The following is an 8783-nucleotide window of genomic DNA, read 5'->3' as shown; positions in this document are numbered from 1 at the left end:
ATGGAAAAATAAAATGTATTCGGCTGATTTGCAACGAAAGCTACATTGCACTGCATAATTTTTTTTATGTTTGTACAAAGCATACTTCATGTACCGTAGTTTACTCAATTGATTTAATAAGATACTTAAAACAAAAAATTGTTCATTTCATCTCCAACAGCTGTGTTTATAATTCAAAACACTAGACGTATAAAAATTTAAACTTGCTATTTAAAAGCTATTTTCTACAAGAAACTAGGAAAACAAAGTCATCAAAAGCTGATACAGATCTGATCTAATTTGCATTTGTTTGAGTTTTTATAAGTCTAGCTGTTTTATAAGTCTTTAAACTAGTAAGACTGACATGCGTCTAGTTTAAAAAAATACGAAAAGTATTATATATATTAAAGTTATTATTAAGTACCATTATACTTAAGAAAGCTTTATCTGAAAAGAAATTTACTTTTGCCTTTCAGTTGTAGTCAAATTACACCTCTGCCTTGAAGCTTGCAATCGCGGTTTATACAGTTCACGACGTTTTGTATAAAACTGTATAATGGTTAATAACGTACCTACAACTAAAATTTAAAGTCATCTATCGACAAACCAAACTTTACTAATATTATAAAATTGTTAACCATTTCTAAACCAGCGTTTTAAAAGTTTAGTTTAATTTTTGAAACTGTCTCTATTCTAAGGTTTAACCAGAGTTTCCAAAAATAGTGGTATTTTAAAAATTTTGGGAAGTCTTAGAATTTTTTCTTTTTACTTTGCTATTTTTTAATGTTAGCTTGATATTCAATATATACAAAGATGGTTAGTTAATTAAATTAGTACTGGTTTACAAGTACTTAATTTTTTTTTGGAAAATTTTATACTGTTAAACTAATAAATTTCTTTAAGCTTTTTAATTTGTTAAAACTAATTGTCTTTTATTTTAGTCATTTTACATGCACTTTGCAATTAGTAAACTCGGATTAACTAATAAAAGCCAGTTCAATATAGAAGTAGAAGTGTTTTAAAACTTGTACTATTTTTCTATTTTATGGTATGCATCTTTATCTAAAACAAAAATTAAATTAATTATATTTAATACCTTTAAATTACTATTTTTATAATCTGAACAACAAACAAATAAAAACAAAAGGTTTTGTAAATAAAAGTTTGAAAACTTGTCTTCACTTTTTTTTTAGTCTTAAAAAATACAAGCAGTTAAAATTATAATGTATACCTGCATTTTTTTATTCTGAAAATTACTAAATGCTTCTTTTTTAATATCAGAATAACTTTAACTTTATAAGAGTTTTCTTATATAGTTTTTGTTCATTTTCTTATCACAAGTTAGATTGTTTATTATTATATATTAAAAAAATTACCACTTTTAAAATAAAACTGCGCATAGAAAAAGCTTATAAAGTTTTCAAAATTTTTTAAACTAATTAAACTTAAATCATAATGCATTTGTATTTTTAATGGGTAGTTGTGCTACTAATCTTTCGATTGTTTTAAGTTTTATTTCTAACTATTAACGTTTAGAAAACAAAGTATATATATTTTCTTAAAACTAGAGATGTTGTCAAAATACAAAAATACTATGTTTTTTAATAACAAAAATCTTTAAAAGTTTAATTACTCATAATTCATTTCCATAAAGTTTGTTCAAAACTAATAATACTTGGTAATAAACTTGCCAAATTCAGCTTAATATTTCCAATGGAAAACTAAATGTATTCGGCTGATTTGCAACGAAAGCTACGTTGCACTGCATAATTTTTTTTATATTTATACAGAGCATACTTGATTTAATGAGATACTTAAAACAAAAATAGTTCATTTCATCTCCAACAGCTATGTTTATAATTCAAAACACTAGAGGTACAAAATTCTAACTTGCTATTTAAAAGCTATTTTCTACAAGAAACTAGAAAAACAAAGTTATCAAAAGCTGATACAGATCTGATCTAAGTTGCATTTGTTTGAGCTTTTATAAGTCTAGCTGTTTTATAAGTCTTTAGACTAGTAAGACTGACATGCGTCTAGTTTTAAAAAAATACAAAAAGTATTATATATATATATATTAAAGTTATTATTAAGTACCATTATACTTAAGAAAGCTTTATCTAAAAAGAAATTTACTTTTGCCTTTCAGTTGTAGTCAAATTACACCTCTGCCTAGAACAGGGTTTCCCAAACTCATTTACTAAATCGCCCCCTTTTCGTAATTTAAAAAAAAAATCGCCCCCCACAATTTTACAAAGTAATTTTTCTTTTGAGTACAAACTTTTGAGCTAAAAAAAGTTGTGTTCGAAATGTAATTTAGTCTGGTACTTCTTATGCACGCACTTTTGTGTTCAAAGTAGTTTACAGGGCTTGAGAAAATAATTTACAGTTATTTTCTTAGAAGCCCAGTAAAGTGCATTAAAATACTTAGTTATTAAAAAGCCTTGTGTAATCTGTTATCAATCCTGTTTAAATATGAACTGTTTTGAAACTAATGAAACTTTTAGGTCAGTAGTGGACAACTTTTGTAGTCAGCAATTCATATTTACTAAAAAATCTTTTCTAGTTTCAACTCGTTAAAAAAATGTAATTGCGGGCTGCATGATTTAAAAAAAAATAAGAAAATAGAAAAAACTCAAGCAAAAATGTAACAAATTGATTTAGTATTATTGTTATTTGGGAAATACTATTGTGAACTGAAAACGATTTAAAAGCGTATTTCAAAATATTAAGTATCAAAATACTAAATTTTATTTATTTTCCACAAGTAGTTTTCAATTTACTTAGCGGGTCAGAATTCGACTGGATCTGCGACTTGATCTGAGCTGTACGTTACCCATCTGAAATCTTAACTGAAACCTGACATAATAATAATATCTCATATAACAAATTTCGGACATTTAGAAGTTAATACTAAGTAACTTATTTAAGCCGAACAAAATACTTAAATTGCTTTATAAATAGGCATATTCTAAAATAACTATACCAGAGATTAAAAAACTATAGAAAAATGAACAGTTAATTTTACACATAATAAAATAAAAACTAAAAAATAATTTCTGATTTAGTTTGAGGAAGTTTGACCGACTGGTTGATTATCTCAAATGAAAAGTGGTTTCATCAACAGCTTCAGTCAATGGAGTAAACTTATTAATTTCAATGCTAAGATATATTGTAAGCAAGTTAGTTGTAAAGTTAAAATTTAGTTTTAAACTTTTTAAACTATTTATCTTGTAGTAGAATACCATAAAATAGTATTTGACTTGGAATAATCTTTAGGGAACTAAACCAGAATTCTAACAATTTTTTTTTCTCCATTTAAATTCAAAAAAATCCAATGTTTTACAGTTAATTCTGTGAACAGAAAGTACTCAATTAAAAAATACTTTTAACTATGTTAAATTTTGTTTTGTAACTGTAGCAGTCTTTTTGATGGCTTATTTAATTCTGTTTAAAAAGTTTTTATTTTTCTAGCTATTAGCCTATAATAATTTAACAGAGCAAAATAGTGAAAAACTAAAAGCTAGTGTTGAAGTATTAAAATAAACTAAGTATATTCTAATTGCCTATATATATTGAATTAAGATAAAACAAAAAACAGTTGTATTAATAGTTGAAACTCCTTATATAATAATAAGTTTTTTAACAGCAATAAATCAAGTTAGAAAATAAAACTGAGTTTAAGAAACTTTTAAATGAAAAATTAGAAGTCATTTTAAAAAGAGACCTCAGATTTATACTCTTTTAAAACCAAAAAAATCATTTTAGAAATAAAAACTTTAATGATTATCAAAATTTTACAATCAGATAATAGTTATATAGTGATATAAGTTATATACAGATAAAACAAGTAATAACAAAAACCTGTCAAACAAAGGTCTTTCAAACAAATATTTTAATCATTATGCTAAAAAAACTTTTAGTGTAATATAAAACGACGAATATGAACTACAAAATTAACCAGGTCAAAAAAAAACTATTAAAAACTTTAAAACATAAACCATTTAATAAATATAGTAGACTTCCGTTTGAGTTCGCACTTTGAAAAAAATCAAAAAGTGCAATCTCAAAAAATAATAACCATATTTTTTTTACAAAATGACAAATTTTAATATGTTATATGAAATAATGTTATGAATAAACATGAAATCCACTAAAACAAAAAACAAACTTTTGTTAAAAAAAAAAAGATCTATATAAGCTATTAAATATATATATATTTTGTTTTACTAATATTTAGTTAGTAATAGACTTTACTTTAGTTCAATTTAGGAAAATATAAATTTGCACTTTTTTTGGGTAAAAAGTGCGAACTCAAGAGGAAGTCTACCGTAATTAATACTTATTAGGCATTATGCAAACCTGTTGTAGAATAAATAGCTTAATAAAGTTGTTATTATAAAAAGCCTACTCAAATACAATACAAACCAGGTTAAATAAGAAATATTTCAAAAGATCAAATAAAGTTAAAAAACTTTCATAAAATAATGTCTGCGACTGAAGTCTAATATAATGTGAAGGATGAGGTTCATGAATGCTTGCAAGTTTTTCTAATCTGATTCTTAATCAGTAAAATAGAGCCTTAAGTGACCTCCTTTATAAATATCTAGATTAGATCTTTTGCTAAAGATGTTGATAACTGAACTGAAAGCCTTCCTAACAACATAGCTATAAGGAAAAGCTATAAACAACAATCTAAATTTCTCTCAAATGATTAGATATTTTTGCCTTAGTTTTTGTTGAGTCCAAAAGCTTTCATATCGTTCTTTGGAAGAATTTACTTTAAGTTCAAGGTCAGTTTGTAAGTCTGAGAAGGTTTCCTGTAAGTCGTTTACTTCAAAAGTATCTGCCTCGAATGAATCCATATTTTTGTCTATAGGATAGCTTTTTTGTGTCAAATCTAAATTTTACTACTTAATATGTTTAAATTGTTAAAAATTCCAGATTTTTTCTAGGTTTTTTTTTGCCTAAATTGTCAAATTCAAGGTTTTTCCGGGTTTCTAGGTAAATTGGCAACCCTGTATAGTTTTATTTCTTAGTCTAACTTAGTGACTTTTCAAAAAACAACTGGAAATATCATATGGTCATAATTAATAATAAATAACATAGATTTTTACAAAATATTTATGATCCCAAATAACATATATGTCAGGTTATATAATAGTGAGAGCGATTCCAATCGTCTATGATCTATGTAATTGTTAAATAAGGAAATATATGAATTAAAATATAGTATTTACTCGAAAGTAGGATTCATAAGCACTTGTTTTTTTTCTATTTTTTACATAAATAAAATAAACTTTTTTGTTTAAGTTTTACCTCGGGGTCAAATAATTAATAGCAAGCTAAAATTAGTAAAATAGCAATAAAAAAAGTAAAAATCTTATGACAGCCCAAAATTTTAAAATCGCCCTCTTTTCGCCCCCTTACTAATAATCGCCCCCCGAATTACTAAAATCGCCCCCAGGGGGGCGATATCGCCCACTTTGGGAAACCCTGGCTTAGAAGCTTGCAATCTTGGTTTATACAGTTTACGACATTTTGTTTAAAACTGTATATTGGTTAATAACGTACCTACAACTAAAATTTAAAGTCATCTATCGATAAACCAAACTTTACTAATATTATAAAACTGTCAACCTTTTCTAAACTAGCGTTTTAAAAGTTTAGTTTACTTTTTGAAACTGTCTCTATTCGAAGGTTTAACCAGAGTTTCCAAAAGTAGTGATATTTTAAAAATTTTGGGAAGTCTTAGAATTTTTTCTTTTTACTTTGCTACTTATTTAATGTTAACTTGATGTTCAGTATATTCAATACAGATATTCAATATACAGTAACCTCTCGCTTATTTACGCACGTTGTGTCCACAGAAAAATGCGATAAGATACGAAAGATCGTAAAGATACGAGATGTACCAAATATACTTACTATAATGGCTGATTTTTGATATTGCTTCTAGTTGAAAACAGATTGGGGATTTTCCAACTTTTAACAATTTGTTTACTTTATTTATAATTAAATATGTTTACTTTATTAATAAAATGATTTTAATCTATATAAAATAATAATACTTGTAGAAAATTTCACAATTTTTATAATAAGTAGTTTTTATCTTTATTTATATGTGACTTATTTGATACTTGACACTTATATTCTATTCTACTTAGTAACTTCAATTTATAATTAAGCATTTGTTTACAATTAAGAAATGGTGTGGTGTCTATATTAAAACTTGTTTCTATAGCCTTTTACAAAAATATTAATTTGGTGCTGTATGGATTTCTTCTTTTGAACAAAAATATATAAAATATAAGAAAAATGTTTAACAAAAATTGTTTATGTTACTACAACTTTTTTAAATTTGACATTTTCCCACATAAAGATAAACTTGTCTTGCTTTTTTTTATAGATATATTAATGGATTTTTTGAGTAGGAATGAAATTTCTGATATACTGAGGTATAACTAAATGTTTATAAATTAGTAAAGGAACATAAATTTACAAAGTCTAAAGATATAGAAAATAAGTAAGCATTTAAAAGCATATTTTAAACTAAAAATATACGATAAACGTAATCTGTGCAATATTTAAAAAAATTAAAATTTATATTTTTTGAATTTTTTATAATTCTAAAATGCGTAGCTAAACGAGAGTGCGTAACGTCACGAGTGCGTAAAGATCCAAGAGGTTACTGTATACAAAGGTGGTTAGTTAATTAAATTAGTACTGGTTTACAAGTACTTATTTTTTGGAAATTTTATACTATTAAACTAATAAATTTTCTTTAAGTTTTTTAATTTGTTAAAACTAATTGTCTTTTATTTTAGTCATTTTACATGCACTTTGCAATTAATAAACTCGGAATAACTAGTTCAATATAGAAGTAGAAGTGTTTTTAAACTTGTACTATTTTTCTATTTTATGGTATGCATCTTTATCTAAAACAAAAATTAAATTAATTATATTTAATACCTTTAAATTACTATTTTTATAATCTGAACAACAAACAAATAAAAACAAAAGGTTTTGTAAATAAAAGTTTGAAAACTTGTCTTCACTTTTTTTTTAGTCTTAAAAAATACAAGCAGTTAAAATTATAATGTATACCTGCATTTTTTTTAGTCTGAAAATTAGTATGGCTTCTTTCTAATATCAGAATAATTTTAAGTTTATAAGAGTTTTATTATATAGTTTTTGTTCATTTTCTTATCACAAGTTAGCTTGTTTATTTTCATATAATGAAAAAAAGTACCACTTTTAAAATAAAACTGCGCATAGAAAAAGCTTATAGAATTTTCAAAATTTTTAAACTAATAAAACCTAAATCATAATGCATTTGTCTTTTTAATTGGTAGTTGTGCTACTAATCTTTCGATTGTTTTAAGTTTCATTTCTAACTATTAAAGTTTAGAAAACAAAGTATATATATTTTCTTAAAACTAGAGATGTTGTCAAAATACAAAAATACTATGTTTTTTAATCATAAAAATCTTTAAAAGTTTAATTACTCATAATTCATTTCCATAAAGTTTGTTCAACACTAAAAATAAATTGACGCTTAAAATAATAAAAACTTCTCAGACATCGCTCAAACACTATATTATTAAGTTTTCTATTTTAAACTATTTAAAATTATTTTTATACCATGAACATTTAAACTTAAAAAAAATGTATAATTATAAAAGGATTTAATTTATAGTAAAACAAAACTTACAAAGTTTTTTCCTTGATACTTAATATAATTGTTAGTAAAAAATTGAGTTTAAACCCTTTTACTATGATTTTATTCTTTTTAGTAAACTAATTTAATATGAAACTTTTTTTTACCTTGAAATAAATCTTGAAGTTTACCTTTTTTTACAATATAGCAGAAAAAAAAAACGTTTATTGAATGTTCTGAACAAAAAACAAATATTTTGAAAGTTTTATACGTTCCTAACTAAACTTTCATTAATTTGTTATATAATACTTTATTGTTAATTACGTATTTGTTTTTTTAAGTTTAATTTGTAAATATATTCAAATATTACTAACTAGAACTTTTTTTTACTTGTTTTATTAAGAGTTGACTCTAAAACGAATATAAAATATTATTCTTTAATTTGATGCAACCCATTTTCTAAAAGATTTGGGTGGCCAGGCCAGCCTAGCCCTGCTAAAAAAAAATATTTTTGATTAGTCGGACAATGTTAGACGAGTTTGCAAACTTGTAAAGCGTAAATCTATATTAAGCAAGCTTGATAAATGGTCGAGCTAAGAAAAACGTAAAGGTTTTTATTTTAAACTCTTAAATATTAGTAAAACGTAGTTGGAAACAAAACCTCATTAAACTTTCAGTTTTGATGAGTAAAAGGGAAAAAAGTTCTAATACTGCTATATTAAACAAAAACTTAGTAATGACATTGAAAAAAAAAGTAAAAGAATGTTAAAACAGGTTATAAACAACTTGTTACGGTAAACAAAGTTACCACCGTTGCGATGATCATAAAGCTAAAAACAATTTTTGACCACTTTGTTTATTCAGTGCTCAGAATTACTTACTTTTGGTTTCTTAGCAGCCCTACTTTTAAGTATGGTTTAGTATTGCTTTAATAAAAAATCTAATCTTTAAGTTTTGTATAGTTTACTCAAGTTACTTTAATTTATTTTTAGCGTGAAATTGTTTTTGTACAGTTAAAATAAAATTTAGAACATAATTATTTTAAATGATTTTTTAAATATTGTTATTGTTTTAAGAATTAAAAGTTTACTTTACTAGAGTTGAGCACTACAAAAACCTAGCATTTAAATAAAACTGAAACAAA

This window comes from Thalia democratica, chromosome 2 (genome assembly GCF_965202585.1).
Source record: "Thalia democratica chromosome 2, ktThaDemo2.hap1.1, whole genome shotgun sequence".
Lineage (NCBI taxonomy): Eukaryota > Metazoa > Chordata > Thaliacea > Salpida > Salpidae > Thalia > Thalia democratica.
The sequence above is the reverse complement of the archived record's forward strand: the minus strand, read 5'-3'. Positions refer to the sequence as shown.